Below are 23,627 nucleotides of genomic sequence, written 5' to 3'. Positions count from 1 at the left end.
TAGAAATTTTTTAAAAAAATAGCCAAGTTTTCAATTGTTTTAGATTTTATAAATTCCAAATGCACATTTTTTCTGCTTCTTCTTCTTTTTCTTCTTTTTATGATGGCGTAATTCAAGATGTATCTTTAAAAAACAACTCAATTTTGAACTATTTTAGATTCTAATCTTAGTTGTAAAATTTCTTCTGCTTTCTCTTTTTCTCTTTTATTTTCTTAAGTCATGATTCTAGATATTACTAAATAAAAAAATCAGTAATTCTGACTTATTTCAATCATGTAAATCTTAAATGGAATATTTATCTCGCTTTCTCTTTTTTCATTGTTTTATTAAGGCATAATTATATATATTTCTTCAAAAATAACACTGTTTTTTTATAATTTGATTTTGTAAATCCCAAAGGCACCATATATTTTTGTTTTTGTTTTTTCTATTTTCTTATTAGAATCATAAAAAATTCAGATATTGTCTTCTTGTAATACCCTGCAAAGTCCACTTCCAGTCTGAGCGTTAGAGCGTATTCAATAAAACGGAAATCCGAGTCTAAAAGTTTCAAAATATCTTCCTAAGTATAAAATACTTTGAATCGTGTGGAATTTCCTCAATTTCCACTTTTTGTCATGTAGAGCATTGAAAAAGCTTTCCTTTGATACCAAATTCGCCCAAATTGAACACTCGGGTGAAGAGTTAGAGCCATTTTAGTGAGACAGTGTGCCACCTAGCACCTTAACGCATCGTGGAGCCAACCAAAATGGCAATTGTCAAAATCCAGTGAACCTCTGCGATTCCACCGCGTCTAGGGATTGTTCCAGTTCCCAATCAAGATGGCAACTTGATTTCTACCGTGTCGCGACGTCATGCAGTTTCTCAATAGTCCAATTTCTAGTGAACTAGAGCGATTATGGCACGTCGCGCCTGCAGGTAAAATTGGGATTTTACAGTTTATAATTCCAAGGGATTTTTGGTCTTTTCCCCTTATCCCCAACCTCTATAAATACCCGGCTAAGGGATTTTAGCCTCATTTTCTCTTCTTTCACCAAGAACTAGGGTTTCAAAAAAACAAAATCCTCTTCTTCTTCTTCAACAAAAATTAGGAAAGATCTAGAGAAATCAAGAATCTCTCTAAAGGCCTTCAAGAAATGAGTTTTCCCAAGGTATGTAGATGTTTGTGATTATTAAATGCTTCATGTAATATCTTAGTGATTATGAGGGTGACTATATGTTATGATTCCTGATTACTTGAGGAGATGATTTGATGATAAGGATGATGAATGTATGACTGTGATGATGAATAAATGATTGTGATGATAATAATAAATGAATGGTTGTGATGATGGAGGAATGATTATGCTTTATTTTATGTTATCGAGTCCTGAGGTTATTTATACCCGATAATTTAGCTACTGTCTAGACTCGTGTCAGTTTCACAATAATTCCAGTTGAGCCATGATTCTCAAAACTCAGTGAGCTATAGAACTCTGTATCTTCAGATAATTGCAGAACGTAAGAAAGATCAGAAATCTCAGTAATCTCTGTAATCTCCGTATCACTAGTAATCTAGCCTTAGTCCTGTAATCAGCTCAGATCTAATAGTATCCAAGAGTCTAATTCTAATCTTAGAAGTGACCAAATAATATATTAAATCTCTGTATCGTCAGTTAGATGTCGTGATTCAATACTATTTCTATCAGATACAGAACTAAGTGATCTCAACGTACCTCAATCATATCTTTTGAGAAGGATGATCAGTATCAGATTAAGTTCAGTTATGTTCAGTTAAGAATTCAGTCAAAGTCTTTTAGTTTAGAGTAGAAACTAGCACCGAGTGAGGGAAGAGATGATGGCTCCTCTCATCAGCAAGAGAGAGGCTAAAGTCATTAGTAGCAATCCCTGACCTCCAAAACTGTGTAGCCAACGCTGGATATAGGAGTCACCATCAGGAAAAGGTTGTCACCTCCAGAGGAAAAGTGTTTGACTATTATATTGCCTTAGGTTGACTTCCTGGTAAGGGTCATCTAGGATATTATGCACGCTTGAGCCCTTGCATTTAGCCTTACCCCATCTACATACTCAACACATTCCTGTACAGACGTATTTGTGCTATGGTATTTTATTTGGAACCATAGGTTCAGAGTTACAGGGCCCAGAGTTTCCTCAGCAGTTCAATCCCAATTAGTAGCAGTAGTCGTAACAGTAAGTCCTTTTCTTTTGAGGACAAATCTCAGTTTACTATTATAGCATTAGAATTTGTTTATATTTTCAGTAGATGGAGTTAGTTGGGGACATGTCCCATCAACTCCACAGTTCAGAGAGTTTAGAGGCTTTTTAGACAGATGTATTGGCATTTAGTTTTCAGTTTTGAGTATGTATAGATGTGTTGAACCTTATGGCCAGTTTTCGCATTTATTTCAGATATTAAGCAGTGTACAAGTACAGATATTAGTAAAGGGTTAGGTTGTGGTCCTTCGGGTCCATAAGCACCATGTGATGTCTCAGGAATGGATCTCGGGGAATTACAAACTTGGTATCAGAGCCTAAGGTTCAAGAGTGTCCTAGGGAGTTTGAAAAGCCGAATCTAGTAGAGTCTTGTGCACGGGTGTGTTGCGCACTGCATTTATGTACAAGAGGCTATAGGATGTTCTTAGGAGGAATTTCCCTTTTTTCTGTATTCAGATCGTGCGAGTGAGCATGAGCTCAAGTTGATCCACAATCTAATCCACTTCTTTCTTCTAATTATAGAGTATGCCTCCTCATAGAGACTCTGTCCATGGGGTTGATATCCAGCTCCCCTAGCCAGTAGATCCTGAGAATGAGAGTGTGTCACATACAGAGTTTTAGGTAGCTTTCCAGGTGCTAGCCCAAGCTGTGATTAATGTTTAGAGTAATCATCAAGCTGCAATCCCACCTCAGCAAGATAGGAATTTTGCTGCAGCTAGGGTTAGAAGTTTCATGAAAATAAACCCGCCAAAATTCTTTAGGTCAGTGGTAGATGAGGACCTGCAGTTTTATCTTAAAGAGGTGAAGAAGATCACCCAGATTATGTATGTTTCTGAGGATAAGAGTATGGAGTTAGCGTCTTATAGGTTGAAGGATGTTACTCATGATTGGGTAGTTATATGGGAGAAGAGTAGAGGGAAGAATGCAACTCTTATGACTTGGTCAGAGTTTCAGAGTGCCTTTCTAAATAGATTCTTTCTGCTAGAGATGAGAGAGGCTAATATAGAATATTTCATAAACCTAAGGCAAGGTTCCATGACAGTGAAGGAGTATTGTCTTAAGCTTAACCAATTAGCTAAGTATGCTCCCGACTTGGTAGCTGACGCTAGAGTGAGTATGATTAAGTTTTTATCTGGGGTATCGTGTTATATGTTAAAAGAGTGTAGAGTTGATATACTCAATAGAGACATGTATCTTTCTAGGCTAATGATGCATACGCAATAGATTGAGGCTGATAAGATAAAAGAAAGATAGAGAGTAAGTAAAAGAGCCAAGATAGGTAGTCGTGATTTCTCCCAGTCAGGGTCCCAGGGTGGTAGTAGTTCTCGACATGGTAGGAGATTTTTTACCCTAGATCCATCTTTAGCTAATGTACCTGCACCTGTGTTTGGGGGTGTCAGATCTGAGGGAGCGCCAAGCTCCAAAGCCCAGAATAGTGCTAGTGGTGTTAAGACCCATCCACTTTGTGGACAGTGTGGCAGGCGCCACCAAGGTATGTGTAGAGCTGTTAGCGATGTGTGATTTGGGTATGGTAAACCTATCCATAGAATACGAGAATGTAGAGTGCTGACTTAAAGGGTAAAACTTCATGTACTTTAGGCTTGCCTTGATAGGAAAAGATCCCCTAAAATAGACCCGGGTATGTTATGAGCCCTTCATCTTTATGACATGCATTGTTAGATCCTTTGCTTCTATTTTGACCTTATATGTTAGAATGAGTCATGTATGAGTTTTGGATTCTCAATCGATCAATCTCAACCCAATTTGTAGGAGCCCCGCGCACCGCCCTAGTATTTCAGCGAAGTGTGTTTAGAGGCAAAGTGAGTCCCAAGGGGGAGATACCCCATAGTATCATGATGTTTTCATGTCCTTAGGCTCATTCGGATGCATGTTTAGATTTTATTTATGAATTTAGCATCAGTTGCTATTGCATTGTTAGTCGTTCTTTCAAAAGTCAGCTCAGCCAGATATTCATTTATGAGATATGTGCATTCAGTAGAAATGAGTTCAGTTTGTCAGCGTGTGTTCAGTCATGTATTCATGAGATCATCCCAGTTATAAGTCCATGCATCTGATATACATGTGAGTTATGAGAATTTAGCTATGAGTAGATTCAGTTGAGTATTCCATGCATCAGATATGCATGCCTAGTATGAGAAATCTGTATGTCAGTTATTCCAGTTGCATAGTCATGTTTTGAGATATTCCCATTCCTTGATTAAGTTCAGTTGATTTGTATTCTCAGTCTATTAAGAAACATTCGATGATGAATGTTTCCAAGAAGGAGATAATGTAATATCCTGCAAAGTCCTCTTCCAGTCTGAGCCTTAGAGCGTATTCAGTAAAGCAGAAATCTGAGTCTAAAAGTTTTAAAAATATCTTTCTAAGTATGAAATACTTTGAATCATATGGAATTTCCCTAATTTCTACTTTTTGTCATGTAGAGCATTGAATAATTTTTCCATCGATACCAAATTTGCCCAAATCGGACACTCGGGTGAGCCATTTTAGTGAGATACTGTGCTACGTGGCACCTTAACGCATCACAGAGCAAGTCAAAATGGTAATTATCAAAATCCAGTGAACCTCTGCCATTCCACCGCATTAAGGTATAGTTCCAGTTCACAATCAAGATAGAAACGCAATTTCCACCATGTTGCGTCGTCATGTAGTTTCCCAACTGTCCAATTTCTAGTGAACTGGTACGATTATGGCACGTCACGCCAGCATGTAAAATTGGGATTTTATAGCTTATAATTCCAAGGTCTTTTTGGTCTTTTCCCCGTATCTCCAACCTCTATAAATACCCGGCTAAGGGATTTTAGCCTCATTTTCTCTTCTTTCACCAAGAACTAAGGTTTCAAAAAAAACAAAATACTCTCCTTCTTCAACAAAAATCAAGAAAGGTGTAGAGAAATCAAGAATCTCTCCAAAGGCCTTCAAGAAAAGAGTTTTCCCAAGGTATGTAGATGTTGATTGTTGGGTCCCTTTTATTCAAGAAGTTCAAGTACCCTTTTCTAAAACTCAAAGATTTTATATTTATGAGTTGTTAATGATTCATGTGAGTTGATATTGATGTTCCTTGTGATGTTGAGTTTTGATTCATGTTTGTGTACAAAATTTATGAGCTTTGACCCTAACATGTGGAATTTATATGATGTGTTCATGGTAGTTGGTTGTAGAAATGGTTGAATAAGTGAAGAATGTCTCCCATAGGTTTGATAATGAGCTTAGGTGAAGCATAAGGTCCATGTCAAGTGGTTAGCAAGTAAGTTGAGACATGACAGTATGAAGTTTTCCCCAAATCATGTGATGTCCAAATACATGTCAAGACTGATATAGGTATGAAATAGTTGATGTAAAACCTTGTTGAATGGAGTAGGATCTAGTAACATGTTTCCCCTATGTTATTGTATGATTATGGTTCCGAAATGCTTAAAGTGATCCCTTGGTGACTGTGATGATGAATAGATGTCTGTGATCCTTAAATGGTTGATGTAATGTCTTAGTGATTGTGAAGGTAAGTATATGTTATGATTCCTAATTACTTGAGGAGATGCTTTATGATAATGATGATGAATGTATGACTATGATGATGACTGAATGATTGTGATGATGATAATGAATGAATAGTTGTGATGATGGAGGAATGATTATGCCTTATTTTATGTTATCGAATCTTGGGGGTATTTATACCCGATAATTTAGCTGTTGTCTAGAGCCCGTATTAGTTTCATGATAATTCCAATCGAGCCATGATTCTCAGAACTCATTGAGCTATAGAACTTTATATCTTTAGACAATTGTAGAACGTAAAAAAGCTTAGAAATCTCAATAATCTCTGTATTGCTAGTAATCTAGCCTTAGTCCTGTAATCAGCTCAGATCTAATAGTATACAAGTGTTCAATTCTAATCTTGAAAGTGACAGAATAATCTATTCAAGCTTTGTACCTTCAGTAAGATACTGTGATTCAATACTATTTCCATCAGATAAGGAACTAAGTGATCTCAGCGTAACTTAGTCAGATCTTTTGAGAAGCATGATCAGTATCAGATTCAATTTAGTTGTGTTCAGTTAAGAATTTAGTCAGAGTCATTTAGTTGGAAGTAGAAACTAGCACCGACCGAGGGAAGGGATGGTGGCTCTTTTCGTTAGTGAGAGAGAGACTGGAGTCGTTAGTAGCAATACCTAACCTCTAGAACTGCATAGCCAGTGTAGGATACAGGAGTCACCATCAGGAAAAGGCTATCACCTCCAAAGGAAGATTATTTGACTATTATATTGCCTTAGGTCGACTGCCTGGTAAGGGTTATCCATCAGAGAGGATTGACCAGAGAGAGGTCTTTACCCATGGCAAGGTATTGACTCCCTTCCAGCTAGGGCTACAGGTTGGACCCCACCCGTGGTAGGTTGGGGCATATCGATTAAGTAACTACTTCCCACAGTTTTAGTTACAATCTCAGTTTTAGTATCAATCTTCAGAAATTAGGACTGTCAGATACCATCATCTATCATTATGAGGAACTCAGATAGTTCCATTGATTCATGGACCATCCCACCAGATAGGCCTGGTCTCATATACAGTTATTTGATATTATATTCAAAGATATACCACCAGACAGGCTTGATTCGCAGTCTCAGATTCTATTAAGTATACTTGTTGTCAGATTCAGATATGATCATTTCCTTACCATTGATAATAGCTTCCTTAATCATCCATTAAGGAGGTTGATATTTAATCTTATCAGTCGAGAGCAGTAAGCTCAGAATTCAGCCATCGATGTAAGTTCATCCCGTTTCTCAGTCATCAGTATTAGATGGATCAGTATATTAGTATCTTAGTGTCAGTAGTGAGTTCAATCTGTAGTAAAGTGGTATCCGAGTTTTAGTGTCTAGAGTTGTGATGATTGTGATTATGGTCTGTGCATTCATGTATGTGTTCTTATGCGACATTTTCATGAATATTCAGTTTAGATATTATGCACGCATGAGCCCTTGCATTTAGCCTTACCCCATCTATATACTCAGTACATTCCTATACTGACGCATTTGCGCTATGGTGTTTTATTTGGTACCATAGGTTTAGAGGCACAGGACCCAGAGTTTCCTCAGCAGTTCAATCCCATTCAGCAGCAGTAGTGATAGCATTGAGTCCTCTTCTTTCAAGGATGAATCTAAGTTTACTATTATGGCATCACACTTTGTTTATATTTTTAGTAGATGGATTTAGTTGGAGACATGTCCCATCAACTCCATAGTTAAGAGATTTTAGAGTCTTTTCAGACAGATATATTGGCATTTAGTTTTTAGTTTTTAGTTTTGAGTATGTATAGATGTGTTAAACCTTATGGCCAGTTTCTCCATTTAATTCAGATATTATACAGTGTAAAGGTATAGATATCAGTAAAGGGTTAGCTTGTGGTCCTTTGGGTCCATAAGCATCGTGTGACATCTCGAGATGGGATCTGGGGGCGTTACACTTCTGCTGTATTTTTTTAAATACTATATATTTACACTTTATTTTATTTTTTGATACTAGTTTTGATGCACGTGCCTAGCACGTATTTACTAAGGTATGATGTGCTTGACTTCTAAAATAACATCAATATTCTTAAAACAATTTTATAGTTAAATATTATATACAAAAATATAACTGCTTATTAAACCAAACTAAATATTCTCTAACTTTTCTTTCATCATTATATGATTATTGATATCGTCTTTGTGATGCTTTTCTCTTGTTGAAAGACATTCCCCCTTGTCATTAGACCTTTACATGGCATGAGTTTACAATAATGTTTGACAATGCCTTATTATTATAGATCAAGTATGGTGTCAGTTCGTCAAAATGGATTCAAAATATAAACTTAAATAAAATATAAATGTTGCAAAAAATATAAGATGGAGATGATAATAAAACAAATTAGTAAAACCACAGCCCATGGTCTCTCAAAATCTTAAAGTCTAAGCTCCAAGTCAAGCTCTTTAACCAATGAAACTTTTCTATTACTCTTAACTGATGAACTAGTTGATTCAACATGCCAAACAACCAATGTATCACTGTAAGACCCCTGAAAATTCAACTATTTAATTTTTGACCCTCCCATATACATAATGTTAATTTTGGACTTGAATTATGTTTAGGGATGTTAAAAGGGTAAACTGGAAAAGATTTGGTATTTTTAGAAGGGGTTCAGGGTAATTTTAGGACCTGAGGCAATGAGGGTTTACGATATTGGCATGCTACGGAGGTTAGCCTCTGTGATATTAGAGTGGCACAAAGGCTATCCTCTACGATAGCAATGTGCCGCATAAATGTTTTAATTTTCTTTAGTTTTTATTTTATTTACTTGGCGTGAGGGGCTTTTGGTCTTTTAACCCTTCTACAAACTTTAAACATAAAATAACCCCATTCCCTTTAGTTTTAAAGATCAAATAATTCTCTTTCTCTCTCAAACTCAAACTCCAAGAACATTCAAGGGTTTTACAATGAATTCATCATCTAGGTCCAACCTTTGAGTTTTTTTTTCAAATCCATGTGCATTTTAGGCATGTATCTCATCCCCTAACTTTAATTTTATAGTGTGGCATTTATTTATTCATTTTCCATGTGTTTAAATTGATGGATTTGAAATTGGGTTGAGGGGTTTTGATTGGTATCACTTGAACTACTTTTTCTATAATTAAAATAGTTGATTTATGCTTTAAATTTACGATTTTTGGATAGAATGGGTGCATTTTTATGGGAATTGGAGTGAGGTACATGGGATTTCCCAAATTGATGACTTCAAGGCTTGGTAATGAAATTAACCTCAACCCACTTGGTGAATTTGGTTTTTGAACATGGATAATTGCATAATTCAACTTATTATGAACCTATTTCATTGCATTAATGAATAATTCATTAAAATATATTTGAATGGCCCTTGGTGGCTATGGTTTGGATTTTAAATTCAAACTTAGGATTCTAATCGTTACATGGATTTGTTTGGCACTATTATATAAGATTACAATCATAATTGGTATGATGATACCATGTGGTAAATCCATTTATCTAAGACTCCTGGGATAAATTATCGTTTAAGTGCAAACTATTTTAATTTAGGCTTAAAGGGAATTATGTAGCTCACCGTGAAGGTATAGTCCCAGTGGACTAACACTGGAAACCATGTTTACTAAAGTGGGGGGATATATGATCGAGTACTTGGTTCACACATTATATTTTGGAATGGATAGAATCTTGATGTCTTTATCCTTTCCTTCGAATTCCTAGGTTTGGGCAGCTAACACACACTAGGCCCTTTCAATAGGGGGCCAAACCCATATAGCTCGTGGGTGCCTCTAGGATATAGTGAGCTACACAGTTTAAGTTAATTATTTAAACTATCATAGTCATGACCCATTACCCTATCCCTGCATCATATAGGTGGATATATGAATGTGCACATGTGGTTTTGACTGATTTTTGACATGCCATTACTTTATCACTTTCCTTGAGTTACATGCTTATGCTTATCCCACTAGACTTCCTTATACTATAAATCTTTTCATGATGTAGGATCTGTAGGGTATTCTATTTCTCCTATGCAGCATTAGGTGGTTTGATATATCTATTGAATATCTATGACGTGATGTGCCTCCATCTTTTGAAAGGTGTGATCATTTCATTTATATTTTTTATTTCTCAGCATATCATTTTAAATTATTTTTGTCATGGTCGGGGGCATGTACCGACCTATATGGAATTTCTTATTTTAGAGGCTTTTGTGGACAAGTGTGGGATGGATGTTGATTTTGATACATAAAGTTTATATTTGATTATCTATCCTTCTTATTACTATTAGGTTAGCTTTTATTGCATTCTTTTATTATGTTCTAGATATTAGTCTAAGGGGGTGGTATCAAACTCATGGTGGGCTTAACATACCCATTAAGACTAAGCCTTAGTTTAGGTCGTGAAAAGCTTGGTATCAGATCATGGTTCAGAGTTATTCTGTGTCCACGGAGTTCTGTCAAGTATAGTCCCTTTTATGCGTGTGTTATGGGCCATACTTATAAGGGGAGGCTACAAGGAATTTAGTAATGTTTTTCTCTCTTTTGTTCTATTTCGGACCATAGAGTCTAGTTGTAATAAAACTTATCTAACTCCTGGCTTAATTTTTTTTAGATCTTGCTTCCCCAAAGATTTGATGGTCATAGAAACTCTGCTAGTCCTTCTGTCCTACCTAAAGAAATTATGAAGGAAACTCGTCCTATTTATGCAGTGCAGACCAAGTCTAGTAACCCTACTCCTGACTATGCCTCCCTATGTATAGTTCCACCAATTCTTACTAGTCATCCTTAGGCTTCTCAACCTAGTGAAACCTATTCATATTCACCTTAGAGAGATGTCTCTAATGAGAAGTTTCATCAGTCTGTACAAATACTTATTCGGAGGGTGGCATCAAAGTCTCGCCAGTCTGATCATGTTAGTTCTATTGCTCATTCACCTGAGGTCACTTAGGATGGCCAGTTTATAAGGTTTAATCCCTCAACCTTTACCGGCTCTAAGATTGAAGAGGATTCTCATGGGTTCATCGATGAGATGGAGAATATTTTCAGGGTGATGGATACTACTGATTTTGAGGTAGTAGATGTATCATTTAAAGGATGTATCTTATTAGTGGTACAAGGAGTAGAAAACTATGAGGGGTGATAATGCTAAGTAGATAGTATATGATGAGCTTTTAGGTTCCTTTCTAGATCACTTCCTTCCTTCAGAGTTAAGGTAAGCAAAGGCTTAAGAGTTTGTGAATTTGAAACAGGATAAGATAAGTGTGAAAGAGTATGCTTTGAAATTTTAGCAATTGTCCCATTACACTTTAGATTTAGTGGCTAACATGAGATCCAGGATGGGGAAGTTTTATTCTGGTCTATCCAGTGAGTTGGTATTAGAGTGTAAGGCTGTTATGTTAAACAATGATATGGATATCTCCAGGTTGGTGGTTTATATCTAGAAGCTAGAGAATGACAAGTAAGAAAAGATGGGAGAGAGGCAGAACAAAAAGTTCAGGTGTCCAGAGTAGGGTACCTGTGGGATATATGGTAAATAGTGGACTAAGAAGAAGAATTGGGGAAATTCATATTCAACAGCTAGTGCTCCTTATCCTATTCCTTCAGGCGATGATCATTTTCATACTAGTAGTGGTCCTAAGGTAAAAGATTCCTAGTCTCATGTTAGTGGAGCTCAGTCAGCCCCATCTTTTCCTCCTTATCAATTTTATGGACAGATTCACCGTGGTTATTATGAAGAGTGGAGGAACTTTTTTTTCAATTGTGGTTAGTTTAATCATCTACAAAGAAATTATCCTATAGAAAAAGTTCCCACCGGAGCTAACAATATTTTGATCACCTCTTATTCAGCTCTAACACCTAAGGGTTCCACTTTAGGTACTAACTCTAGCTGAAATCATCTCTATACACTCGCTACTCTTCAGGAGTCCAAGGCATCTCCAGATATTGTTACTGGTATGTTACAACTCTTTTCTCGTAATGTTTATTGTTTTCTTGATACGGGTTCTACCCTATTTTATGTGACCCCTTATGTGTTGTGTCTATATATTTTGGTTTAGGTCCTAAAATATTTCCAACCTATTTTTTGTGTCTACTCTGGTAGGTTATTCTATTACGTCTAGAAAAATCTATAGGGGCTGTGTGGTGTCCATTTTTCATTGAGAGACATTGGTGGATTTGGTAGATTTTGATAGGGTAGGTTTAGATGTAATCTTAGTAATGGATTGGCTCCATTAGTGCTATGCTTCTCTGGATTGTTGTGCTCAGAAGGTCTGTTTTAATTTTCCTAATGAACTGGTGATTGATTAGGAGGGGAATTCCTTATTACCCAAAGGGAGGTTTATTTACTATCTTAGAGCTCATAAGTTGATTTCCAAGGGGCGTTTGTATCATCTAGTTCGAGTTAAAGATTCTTAATCTAAAAGTCCCTCTTTTTATTTTGTCCTTGTGGTTACTGAATTTCCTGAAGTCATTCCCGATGATCTTCATGGAATTCATCCTAATAAAGAAATAGATTTTGGTATTGATCTTCTACATGATACACATCCTATTTCCATTCCTCCTTGTAGGATAGCTTCGGATAAACTAAAAGAACATAAGGATCAGTTAAAGGATCTTCTTGGGGTTAAAACAAGGTCATACTCTTGATTTAGTTTAACAAAAAGAAATGAAATCTGAAATCAACTAAACAATATCTAGAACAGTCTGTGAAGTCTCTACTATATGAAAATATGAAAACTATCTGAAAATTGGGACAAGGCCCCTAGTAGGCCAAACCAACGGAATAACATAATCTGAAATAATAGGCCTTCTGGAACAAAGAAGGCTCACCACTGAATGGATCACTTCTCTCTAGAATACTCTACTAATTAGCCTGACCTTGGGACTGAGCGTCCGAACCTAGGAGGTAGGGGGTCAATATAGATGTACTGGTACATAAAGTAGATCCAAAATACTAGTTTGTATTCAACATATATGAGAGCAATTTAAAACAGTTCATAAACATATTAGATAGTAAAAAATCGCGTTGGCATTTTCAAAAGACTATAAATTCATTTGAACTCTGATACACTCTTCATTTTAATTTTATGCTAGGTGGTATACCCTACAAATCTGAAATTCCATGAGTTATATGGAATCCTTCATTAACTCGGTGGGGAAGGCTCCAACCCAAGTGTGCCACAAGGGTTGGAGTCTCTGACTCTGCTACACCACACGACCGTCGGCAGCATAAAAATAATATACCTGGATCAGCAAATCACGGTTTTAAGCTAAGAGTTACTTGAACTCAAGCCTTCTTCGGGTAACCACCTATCCCTCTTTAAGCCTATTTTTAACTCTTTAAAACATGTATTCTTTGAAAACATATTCTGAATACATACTCTGTTATGGCATACATACTTATGGTATCGTCATACCATTGACTTACAAGTCACACTCTCTGAGCCATTATTACCATATAACAATCTCTATTGTCAAAACATAAATTCAAGACCACCATATCAATAAATCATTTCAAAGAACTCCTTCTCTAAAACTTATGTAAACACTTGTATGCAACTCTCTTTGTCAAACTTTCAATGATGCAAGGTGGCCATGTTAAAACTCTTAATCTCATGTAAATTTTTCTGTTTTAACAAAATATATTTACATCAAGAAACTCCCTCTCTTAAATCTCTAAATCATGCTCAAAATACTATGGGAATTGAGTAAACTTTTTTCAAGCCATAAATCATGCATTTCAAATCATTCACAATAAGATCATAAACTTGAATTTATCACAAGAGAGGGACTTCATAATCTGTGTTCTCAAACAAATCTTAAATTTTACTTTCATACATATACATATACTTGTAAATAAATTTAAGGGGATGAGGCCTAAATGCCAAAAAAACAATACCAATAACATGCATAAAGAATAATAAAATCATGGATTTCAAACCCCTTTAACAAATTCATGCTTTATAATCTTTAAATCATAATTGAGTGTTTTCAACAAGCCCATGCATTTTTAAGATAAACCCCATGTACCTCTATTTAGGAAATTAAAGGATGATTTTTGGTGCCCACGGCTTGGGGATTCCAAATCTTCAATGAAGTTCAAAAATCCACGGTTGAATCTGGAGTTGTTTGGGTTTTCTTATTTGAACCTCGAAGAAGTGTTCTTGATGGTTTTTGATGAAAATATCAATAATAAGGTCATTTGGGATAAAAATCCTGTGTTTAAGCTGATAAGAGGCTGAAAAATACCTAATGTACCCTTAATGAGATGGAATAAAAATATAACTGGGAGCCTGATTTTATGGGCCACCGTGACGCGCGACAATCGTAGTGGTTCACTGGAAATTGACGACTGGGATTCTTAAGTTCACCGTGATGTGGATCCATCCTGTTGTCCCACTGGTTGAGACCTGAAACTTCAGTACAACTTTCCACAATCGCACTATGCTACTGGAATTTGACAATTTCTAAATAGGCCTCCTCCGCGACACGCCAAGCACCAAAATGATGGTGTTTTACGACTAGAACTTAAATTAGCCATAACTTCTTGCCTGGGTATCGGATTTGGGTGAATCTTATATTGACGGAAATCTTATTCAATTTTCCACATAATAAAAAGTTTAAATTAGGGAAATTATATATCGTTTAAACTTTACTCACTTTGGAAGTCAAACATGAGACTAAGTTTATTTGACACAATTCTAGTAATTTAACTCTAATAGCATATTACCACGAGCTAATGCATGGATGATTATTTTTTTGCGGGGTGTTACATTATCCCCCTTGGGATCATTCGTCTCCAAATGATGGTGCAGAACATAGAAAAGCATGATTTAAAGTATACTAAGGCCATAAAAGAATAAGAAAATGATTGTACCTTCCATTTCGTCATCCACCGGATCAAAGAAGTCTGGGTATCTATCTCTCATGTCATTTTCTAATTCCCAAGTTACTTCCTCAAATTTATGATTTGTCCACAACACCTTAACCGACATTATATCTTTTCTCCTCAACTTTCAAACTTGGCGATCTAATATTGCAAGAGGTTTCTCTTCAAATGCTAATGAGTCTGTCACCTTGATCTTCTCTACAAGAAACACTAGGGAATGGTCTCCAATACATTTCTTCAGCATGGATATGTGGAATACCGGATGAACAGAGTCCAAACTTTTAAGCAATTCTAATTCATAGGCAACTACCCCTATCCTTCTCAAAATATGGTTTGGCCCTATATAACAAGGATTCATCTTACCTCTTTTCTAGAAATGCATGACTCCCTTCATAGGAGAAACTTTGAGAAACACCCAATCACCAACCTCAAACTCTAAGTCTCTTCTCCTAACATCGGCGTAGGACTTCTGTCGACTCTGGACTATCTTAAGTTGTTCTCTAATAATTTTCACGTCCTTCATTACCTGATGAATAAGATCAGGCCCAAACAATTGAGTCTCACCCACTTCATTCCACCCTATTGGCGAATTACATCTTTTTCCATAAAATGCCTCAAAAGGAGCCATCTTAATACTGGCATGGTAACTATTATTATATATGAACTCTATCAATGGCAAGTGATCTACCCAACTCCCCTTGAAATCAATTAGGCAGGCCCTTAACATATCCTCAAGAGTTTGAATGGTGCGCTCAGCTTTCCCATCAGTCTGAGGGTGGAATGCAGTACTTAGGTTCACTTGGATACCTAAACCCCTCTGAAAAGACCTCCAAAACTGCAAAAAAAATTGTGTAACTCGATCAGATATGATGGATACAGGTGCTCCAAGAAAATGGACTATCTCCTCAATGTACAGCTTGGCATAGTCAACTCTCGAATAGTTTGTTCTGACGGGAAGTAAGTGGGCTGACTTAATTAGTCGATCAACAATCACCCAAATTGAATCATACTGGCTTTGGAACCTCGGAAGTCCCGTGATGAAGTCCATATTGATCATCTCCCATTTCCACAAAGGCAAGGCTATCTCCTGGGAAGTACCACCTGGCCTCATATGCTCTACTTTTACTTGTTAACAATTCAAACACTAGGCAACAAAATTAGCCACATCTCACTTCATATTATTCCACCAGTAAATAGCTTTTAGATCATGATACATCTTAGTAGAGCCTAGGTGAACAACATATCTTGAAGTGTGAGCTTCATCAAGGATCCTCTTTTGTAACCCATCTACATCTGACACACATAGACATCACCTTCTGTTGACCCAGATCTTTCTTGATCTGCATCAAGATAAGATCTTCAACCTTCTTCTCTTTAACTTCAGCATAAAGGGAAGATTTACCTACCTCATGAACAATCACTCCCCCATCTTCAGAATCCAAGAGTCATACTCCAAGATTTGTAATTCGGTGAATATCCTTCACCATCTCCCTCTTTCTTTTTTCAACATGCAAAAGACTGCCCATAGATAACCTACTAAGGGCGTCGGCTACCACATTTTCCTTGCTTGAATTGTAGTGTAGGCTCTTGTCATAGTCTTTTAAAAGTTCCAACCAACATCGTTGCCTGCGGTTTAATTTTTTCTGCAAGAAAACATACTGAAAACTCTTATGGTCAGTAAATATATCAACATGTACCCCATAGAGATAATATCGCCAAATTTTGTGTACAAATACCACAACCGCTAACTCCAAGTCATGGGTGGGGTAATTTTCCTCATGCACTTCTAACTGCCTAGACGCATAAGCCACACCTTTCCCATACTGCATAAGTACACACCCAAGTCCCACACGGTATGCATCACAGTACACAACAAACCCTTTCGTACCTTCTAGAAGAGTCAAAATAGGAGCAGTTGTCAACATATCTTTTAACTTGTCAAAACAATTCTCACAGAAGTCATACCACATGAACTTTACCTTTTTTTGAGTCAACTTAGTAAGTGGTGCAGCTATGGAAGAAACATGCTCTATAAATCTTCTGTAATACCCTTCCAAACCTAAGAAGCTCCGAATATTGGTTGGAGTCGTGGGTCTGGGCCATTTTCTCAGTGTCTCAATGTTTTGGGGATCAATCTTAATCCTATCACTAGACACGATAAGCCCCAAGAAAGCAATATCGTTAAGCCTGAATTCACACTTGGAAAATTTTGCATACAACTTATGATATTTGAGAGTCTGAAGGATGATTCGAAGGTGATTGTCATGGTCCTCCTTACTCTTGGAATAAATCAAAATATCATTAATGAAAACTTTAACAAATAGATCTAGAAACTGATGGAACACCCTATTCATAAGGTCTATGAAAGCTGTAAGGGTGTAAGTCAACCCAAAGGATATGACTAAGAATTCATAATGACCGTATTGAGTTCAGAAAGCTGTTTTGGGAATATCTAACTTTCTAAACTTCAACTGATGGTATCCCAAATGATGGTCTATTTTTGAAAAACAATTAGCACCCTGAAGCTTGTCAAAAAGATCATCAATTCTAGAAAGAGGATATTTATTTTTAACAGTGACATTATTCAGCTGACGATAATCTATACATATACGTAGGGAATCATCTTTCTTTCATACGAAGAGTACAGGTGCACTCCAGGGAGAAACACTAGGACAGATAAAACCTTTATCAAGAAGATCTGCTAGTATCTCTTTCAACTCTTTCAACTCTGCAGGAGCCATTCTATATGGTGGAATAGAGATGGGATGGGTATCTAGCAACAAATAAATACCAAAATCAATCTCCCAATCAAGTGATATTCCAGGGAGATCATCTGGAAAAACTTTTGGGGACTTATTCACCATAAGGATAGACTGAAGAGAAGGGCTTTTGGTATTCAAATCTTTAACCCAAATAAGATGATACAAAAAACCCTTAGAAATGAGTTTATAGGCTCTGATACAAGAGATGAACTTCCCTCTAGGTGCTAAGAAATGTCCCTCCCATTCTATTGCTGGTTCATTTAGGAAAGAGAAAGTAACCTTTTAGGTCCTACAATTTAGCGTGGCATAGCATGAATGAAGCTAATCCTTTCCTAAGATAGCATTAAAATCAACTATGCCTAAGTCTATGAGGTCTACCGCAGTATCCCGCCCACAAATAGTCACCACACAATTTCTATAGACCCTCCTAGCCATAACAGAGTCCCTCATCAAAGTGGAAACAAAAAAAGGTTCGGCAATTACATCGGGCTCAAATCCAAAACCAACATCCACATAAGGGGTCACGTAAGATAGGGTAGCCTTGGGATCAAGTAACATATAAACATCATGGGAAAAGATTTGCAACGTACCAGTAACTACATCTGGTGAGGCCCTTTTCTTTTGGTGGTTCGTCAAGGCGTACACCCCGTTGAGACCGTTTTCGGCGGCTGAAGTGGCACCCTTCTAAGGCAGTGGTAGTGTAGAAGAATTATCCTGTGACTTGGCTCCACTAACATTACCCTTTGCTGTCATACATTATCTCTGGATATAGCCTGGCTGGCCGTATAAATAACACACCATAGTGCCAAAATGACATCTCCTTGGATGATTCCTCCCATATTTGTCACAACGCGGGTATGTCTAAGAGGTCTGAGCTACACTTCCTTAAGACTGTGAACCCTGCATCCTCGGCCCCTGCCTATACTAAAAATCTTGAGTGCACTATCCGACTGGGGGTATAATCACCGGGGCACTGCGTGCAGACTGCGCATTACCTGAATTCTTCTTCTTCTACCATTTGTTACCCCAATTCCCACTCTGTTGCTGATTGTAGCTCTGGTCTGCTGTTTTGGCTCTCTTTTCCTATCTGTCCTTCTCTCTAGATTCAACAATTTTCTTTTTCTTTTCCTCAACTTGCTACATATAGACTGACAGTTTAGCAAAATCCATGTCTCGATTCAGTATTTCTCTCTGACATTCAAGCACTAAGTCATCTGAAAGGCCGAATGCAAATTTCCTCATTCAAGCTCTCATGTTACTAGTCATCTCTAGAGCATAACGAGTTAGTTGGTTAAAACCTCATAGTGTACTCCTGGACACTCATCTTACACTTTTTTTGATTCATAAACTTTTTGGCTTTGGCCTCCCTTAGTTCGAGAGGAAAGAATCGATCAAGGAAGGCTTCCATGAACTCAGCCAAAACTGTGGGCTCAGCATACTCACTCTTTGAATCTCCCCACTCGTTATACCATTGGTTTTCTACATCCTTAAGCTGGTAAGCCGCTATATCAACCCCTTATACCTCATCTACATGCATCACCTTAATGATCCTTTATATCTCATCCACAAACTCCTGTGGATCCTTTTCTACCTTGGTACCAGTAAACTTGGGTGGGTTCATCCTCATGAACTGGCCCACTTTTGTAGCCACATACATAACTGATGCATACCATTATCTTTCGACCGTTGAGTCTGTGTGGCTACAAACTAGGCAAGCATGTGAATGGACTATTTGAATTCTGCATAAGATATCTCTCTTTTGTGAGGTTGAGTGCGGTTAGTCCCTGTTCGAGAAGCACTGGGTGCCCTAAGTGGACTGGTCTAAGTAGGTGGGACTCCCAGAGTAGCATCAATCTATGAAGTTTGAGCTCTATTTCAGGTCCTCATCCCATGAATGGGATAGACCTCATCTATCTGTGGATTCTGATCGATAGTATGATGTGGAGGCATGATTATTTTTTTAAAACACAAGAGATCATCAATTAGGGGACAAATTAGATCCTAAAGGATGAACTAAACCATAGAGAAGAGAAATATTCCTAAATGCCTAGTAGCCTCCTGCTTATAAGTGTGGTGCGTTACATACCCATAAATAAGATTCTATGCAATGCAATTTTGCAGACACCCTAGGACCATAAACTGTGCTCTGATACCAAGTTTGTCATGACCCAAACTAGGGCCTGGCCATGACAGACATCCCAAACCATAAAGGCCCGGGCGTCCTACTCTATCTGGTAATCATGCACAATATTCATATAATAAAAAAAAGATGCAGAAATATAATCTGATACAAAAACATCATCATTCTCTTGATTAAGTTTAACAATAATGAATAATCTGAAATCAACTAAATAATATCTAGAATAGTCTTGGAAATCTCTACTATATGAAAATCTGACAACTATCTGAAAACTGGGACAAGGCCACTAGTAGACCAAACCAATGGAATAACATAATCTTAAATAAGAGGACTTCTGGAACAAAGAAGGCTCACCACTGAACGGATCACTTCTCTCTGGAATACTCTAATGATTAGCTGGATCCTTGGACTGAGCCTCCAAACTTGGAAGGTAAGGGGTCAATACAGATGTACTGGTACGTAGAGAAGATCCAAAATACTATTTTATATTCAAAATATATGAGAGCAATTTAAAAGAGTTCATAAACATATTAGATAGTAAGAAATCACATGGGCATTTTCAAAAGACTCTATAAAATCATCTGAACTCTGAGACACTCTTCGTTTTACTTTTACGCTAGGTGGTATACCCTACAACTCTAAAATTCCATGGGCTATATGGAAACCTGCCATTGACTCGGTGAGGAACCCTTCATCCCAAGTGTGCCATAAATGTTGGAGTCTGTGACTCTACTATGCCACACGACCGTCGCTAACATAAAAATAATATACCCGAATCAGCAAATCACGATTTTAGACTAAGAGTTACCTAAAATCAAGCCTTCTTCGGGTAACCACATAGCCCTCTTTAAGCCTATTTTTAAATCTTTAAAACATACATTCTCTGAAAACATATTTTGAATACATACTCTGTTATGGCATACATACTTATGGTATCATCATACTTGCAATTCACATTCTCTGAGCCATTATTAGCATATAACAATCTTTGTTTTCAAAACATAAATTTGGGACCACCATATCAATAAATCATTTCAAAAAATTCCTTCTCTAAAACTCATGTAAACACATATATGCAACTCTCTTTGTCAAACTTTCAATGATGTAAGGTAGCCATGTCAAAACTCTTAATCTCATGCAAATCTTTCTCTTTTAGGAAAATATATTTACATCAAGAAACTCCCTCTCTTAAATCTCTAAATCATGCTCAAAATACTATGGCAATTGAGTAAACTATTTTTGTAACACCCCACATTTCGGGATAGAACGAAAACCATTATTTCTATGCATAGATAATCTAAAAGCCATAAATCCTATTCAAATTTGGCATATTAATCAATTGTGTTGTGTGGAAACCTATTTGAGCATGAATTGAGATCATACACGTCCCTAAACTCAAGGACGAGTTGAAAGCTTTCCTATCATCGAGTTTGAATGAGCATCAAAACTTGGGTCAACTTCAATTGGGCATAACTCTTTATATATAATGAATCACAAGCCATACTATATATCAAATGAAGTTCTTTAAATTAGCTTTCCAACAATACCAATTTTGCTCAAATCCAATACCCGAGCGAAAGTTATGGCCATTTTCATGACTGAGATAGTAGCATCACGTGATTAGCACCCGACGCATGCTCTGTCGCATGCACCCAATTTCCAGCTTCTATTTTTATATTTTTAAGTGAAAAAGTGGTATTTTCCACCCCCTATTCAGCCATAACACAGGATTAAATCCCTCAAACATCAAAATAAGGTTATTTTCTCCTAAAACCACCAAGAACACTCCTTAGGGTTTCAACCAAAAGATTAATATATCTCAAGATTTAACCGTGGGTTTTCCTTACTTCTGTAAGATTTAGAATCCCCAATTGCGATGGCTACAAGAAGCACTCATCAATCATACGTATAGTATTCCAAAAGCTAGAGTTCATTCAAACGCTTCTAATTTAAGGTATCTGGGGTTTATCCTGAAAACTACATGTGCTTGTTGAAATGCTTGTTATGATTTAAAGTTTATCAAGCATGGATTTATAAAGGGGTTTTAGAATCCATGATTTTAATTATGCATCATGGATGTTTTAATGATATTATTGTTTTGGCTACTAGGCCTTTCTCCCTTAAATTGATTTACATCTATATGTATATTTATAAAATTGAATATTGTTTGAGAGCATAAATTATGAAACCCCTCTCTTGTGATGAATTAAAGTTTATGACCTTGACGAGAAAGAGTTGAAATGCATGTTTTATGATTTGAAAGTAGTTGTCTCAACATTATAGTATTTGAACATGATTTATAGATGATGAGAGGGTGTTTCTTAATAAAAAAAATTATGTTCTTGTTTTAAAGAGGAAAAAGTGCATATAATTGAGAAACTTGACATGACCATCTTGTAATATTGAACTATTAATAAAGAGAAACTTTCTTTCACGTGTTTACATGAATTTAAAATAAATAATTCTTTAAATTGATTTATTAATATTGTGGTCCCAAACTACATGTTTTGAAAGAAGAGATGATAATATGCTTTAAATGGCTCAGAGATGTGACTTGCAAGTCAATGGTATGACGATACCATATCAGTGTATGCCATACAGAGTATGAGCTTCCAGAGTTTGATTTAAGAGAATACATATTTTAAAGAGTTAAAAACTGGGTTAATGTGAGTTAGGTAGTGACCTAAAGAAAGCACAAGTTAGATGACTCTATGTCGGAAATCGTGAATTGCCGACACGAGAACTTGGTACCCTACTATGTGATCTTGTATACCTAGTACTTTGTCATCCCAAATTGGGACTTATGGTTTGGAGCCCTGCTTTGTGATCTTGAGCCCAACCACGACATAGTGACTTGATTGGGGTTATGGTACCCTACTGTTTGATCATGTGTGCTCTTCCCTCACTAGTGCTTCTATCTTGGTGGCAACCGAGATAAGGAAGTTGGTGAAAGCTGATAAATTGTTGGGTATACCACCTAGCACAAAAGTAAAATAAAGAGTGTCACAAAGTTCAGATGATTTTACAGAATCTTTCAAAAATGCTCATGTGATTTCTTACCATATGATATATTTATGAATTGTTTTTAAATTTCTCTCATATATGTTGAATATAAATTATTAGTTTAGATATGCTCTGTGTACCGGTACATTTGTATTGACCCCGCTCCCTTCCAGGTTCTAAGGGTCAATCTAGGGGTTTCGATAAGTTGTAGGTTTTCTCTAGATAGAAGTGTAGAGTTCCTTGTTGAGCCTTTTATATTTCAAAAGGACTAGTTTACTTTAGTCATTTATCATTATTATGTTTTGCTCTACAGGGGGCCTTGTCCCAATTTTCAGAAAGTTGTTATTTTCAGATGTAGTAGAGATTTTGCAGACTAGTTCAGATGTTGTTTTGATAATATTGGGGTTTATCCTTCATTTTTAAATTAAATTTAGAGTATGACCATGTTTCCGTATTCGATTATATTTCTACATTTTTTTAATTATATAAATATTGTGCATGATTACCAAATAGAGAAGCGCATTTGGGCCTTCATGGTTCAAGATGCTCTTCACGGCTAGCGCCCTGGTCTGGGCCGTGATAAACTTGGTATCAGAGCATGGTTCATGGTCCCAGGGTGTCTACAAAATTGCGTTGGGTAGAGTTTTATTTATTGGTGTGCAGTGCGCCACACTTATAAGCAGGAGGCTATAAGCCGTTCAGGAATATCTCTCTTTCTTCATGTTCTAGTTCATGCAATAGAGTCAGAATATTTATCTTTCATACTTTAATTCATGCTATGGTGTCCCCCATACAAAAGTAACAGCCATCCTAATTCTTTCCTTACTCTGATGTTCTCAGATATGTCTCATTATTGGGGTGATTTAAGTCTAGAGGTTTAGAGTCTAAATGACATGGTTTTTTTAGAGTGTATTGATTCTAGTGTGAACCTTGATCTTGATAAAATCGTGCTTTTCAGCCTGCGGTATTAAGTGTATTTAGTCCTTTTCAAAAATTTATGTAGCAGATATCATGCTTAAGGGGGGAATGATGTGTTGCAGAATGTTGGAACTATATTTTCACCC

Source organism: Capsicum annuum, chromosome 1, assembly GCF_002878395.1.
Source record: "Capsicum annuum cultivar UCD-10X-F1 chromosome 1, UCD10Xv1.1, whole genome shotgun sequence".
NCBI classification, from domain to species: domain Eukaryota; kingdom Viridiplantae; phylum Streptophyta; class Magnoliopsida; order Solanales; family Solanaceae; genus Capsicum; species Capsicum annuum.
The sequence above is the reverse complement of the archived record's forward strand: the minus strand, read 5'-3'. Positions refer to the sequence as shown.